This window comes from Orbicella faveolata, unplaced genomic scaffold (assembly GCF_042242905.1).
Source record: "Orbicella faveolata isolate gen_17 unplaced genomic scaffold, um_ofav_v1 contig_4, whole genome shotgun sequence".
Lineage (NCBI taxonomy): Eukaryota > Metazoa > Cnidaria > Anthozoa > Scleractinia > Merulinidae > Orbicella > Orbicella faveolata.
Window position 1 is genome coordinate 652,130 of NW_028301569.1, and position 2,871 is coordinate 655,000.

At 41.8% G+C, this 2,871-nt stretch overlaps 1 long non-coding RNA gene across 1 annotated transcript in view; it reads left to right on the top strand.

The window, feature by feature from the left end:
- Positions 1-1,357: 1,357 nt before the first annotated feature.
- LOC149100850 (uncharacterized) overlaps positions 1,358-2,871 on the top strand; it is a 3,647-nt gene continuing 2,133 nt past the window's right edge. Inside the window, exon 1 of the long non-coding RNA XR_016203154.1 lies at positions 1,358-1,642. This is a non-coding gene — a long non-coding RNA (uncharacterized LOC149100850). The remainder of the gene's footprint in view (positions 1,643-2,871) is intronic.

Sequence of the window (2,871 nt, forward strand, 5' to 3'; positions counted from 1 at the left end):
GTGTAGAGGTGTTAGATTGCTTCCTTCCGGGGAGACCGCAGGGGCGGAGGGGGGGGGGGGGAGGTCGCATGCTGGTGATGCTGGTTAGGGAGGTGCTGGCGGTGGTTTTGGGCGACAAAGCTCGCAAAGCACAGTACCAAAACAACTACAAAGACCATCAGTAGCAGCGTCAGACTTCTCTCTTTGAGTTATTTCTGCACCAGATTGAACGGCAAAATAAGTGATTATGAACACACCCCAGGGCTGTAACCCAACCGCCGTTGTAATCCTTTCTGATCTTTGATTTGGCGGATTATCGTGTAAAGCACTTCGCCCTTACGCGTTAACCATCCTCTAAATTGATTCGTCTCTCACACAAAAACTTCTGTCGTAATGTTAATCTATCGTCTTGATACATTTCGCAAGAAGCGTGCAAGGGGCAATTATGCCTTGATATGTTTACTTGGGAACAAAAATTAAACAATTAGCGGAAATCCGCCTTCCAACATAGCTAAACAGCTCTGCGTGATTGAAGTGAATGAAAGAAGCCGACAAAGCAATTAAGATATTTTCTCCACGGATTAGTGACTTCGCAATTTCCTTCAGTCCCCCAAACACGGTCCGATATAACGGTTTGCCTATCACTGCAACTCTCAAAAGATTGTCGGCCAATTAAGTCGTATTAATTCTTAGGCCAAGATCCAACATTAACAATCACGGTTAATGTTAAAAAAATTGACAGGTATTGAAAGTGACAGGTCTACACTAAAAATAGTTTACTTTAAGTCGTCACGCAATGGGGAGAGGCGTTGCGTGACGACACAAATAACGGCTTTGTTTTTAAATAAAAATTATAAAATTTTTGGCAGCTGTCCAGTAGTGCACGTAGCTGGAAAACAGGTATACATCATTTTCTGCCTAACAAATAGATATCTATGTATGGATACGTACGCCTTGTGACATTCTGCGAAACCTCGAGACTCCTTGTGATACACGGTGGGAGCCCATGTGAGACCTAAGTGATCAAGCCTTGTGACATCTCGTGTGACTGCTGTGACATCTTGTGACATTTCAATACCACAGGTTACTGTTGAAGACCTTGTGATATATCCCGGGGATTTATACTTTAATCAATTTGTATACTTGTCGTAGGAACGATTGAACTATGCTCTTTTACCTGTTGGGTGCCCGAACATTTTTTGATATTGCGATACCAAATCGAGTACCAAGTGCAACTTTTGTGTAACTAAAATATAATACCATTATTTGCTTGTCTGATGTAGGTCAGTGGGTCAGTGGTGAACAATTCCTCAGTCATGCATCCGCACACTTCAATTAAGCACTTAGTTGTTACCGGCCCTCGTTATGACCAATGAAATATAATATTTTGATCATATCTACTCAAGTCTTGCACCGTACGGAAGCGCGGTCTATTCATTTGGCACTCTGGGCTCTGTACAGTGGTCTATTTTCGAGTGCTGCCTGGGGTGTTTTTTTACAGTGCCACTCCCCACCCTGCTGTACACCAGCGAAGTGTGAGGGCAGCTTAGTAAAATACCGTGGGGTAGGCTGTGCACGCTAGCATCCTCTATAAGGATGAGATCCAGTGTGATGGGTCAATTAATTGAATGCTTAAAAAGGCGGGAGGAGCAGTTGACTTCAGGTAAGGTAACCGACGTTTGTCAGTTATTGTTTATTTCCGAAATAATTTATATTGTGGAGGCAACCCGTATTCTAACTGCTGCGATGGGCCGCCGAGAAGGACTGGCTGAGACTGAAGTGGCCGAAGGAGGAATGTTCACAGGCTAAGCTCTCACAGGATCTCGCACCCTTAACCTCGGCCCTCACTTGCGACGCAAGCATAAGCATAAACATAAGAAGCTTATGCGCTACTGGGGACGGCCGCGACATAAGCATGAGCATAAGCCATCTGCTTATGTTTATGTTGATGGTCATGTTAAAGTTATGCTCAGTGAGGACATGGCCAGCGTAAGCATAAAGTGCTCAACGATAGGCTGAACGTCGTCTTTCACTTATGCTTATGCTTATGCCAACCATTTCCCTATTGGACATAACAGCGACATAATCAGAAGCAGAGGCAGAAGAAGAACGCAAGGTTTTGATCTTCTTATGCCGCTTATGCCGGCCATCCTCAGACGCTTTTTATGCTTATGCTTGCATCGCCGTGAGGACCGGACTTTACAGGCAACATGTGAGAGCACATATGTTCCCGCTTTTTCACCCGAACAATTTTTCATGCCCAGGCCGGGTATTGGTAATTTTGTTAGATCTGTCGACCTTTAGACTGAAAATATTCTTGCGTACATTCTTTGATTACAGAGCATACACTCTTTCTTTCCATAAGAATATTGTTTTTTTCTGCTCGGCTGAATCTTTTTGCCGATTGTAGGCTCAAAATATTCTTGTGAATATTCTTAGATTTTGACGTGTGGAATTTCAGTTTTATTGACCTTGATGGTGTTGAAGTTATTGTAGAGTAAGATTGCTGGCAACAAAGCCTGATTTGACATCTATAACTTCTTGTAGAAATGTTATTGGTATCGAACTTACGACTAAAGCTGTTTTTGTTATCTTTTGGCCATTTATAATGTTTAGCCAAAAAACAAATAAATGTATTGTATTTACAAGTTTTAAACACACAAAATTATATTCTTTTCAAGATCTCAGCCTCGGGTTTAATCTTAAAATACTTTCAAAATTTCGCAAATTTCGGCCTAGCTATTCTTATAAAAGATATTCTTATAAAGAAAATAGTGTGAAGTACTTGTATTCCAGTTAGATATAAAACGGATGTGGCCAGGATTTGGATTATGAAATAGAACTGTATGGTGTTTGAATAGCGTTACATTGCGCACCATACATAAAGTTCAC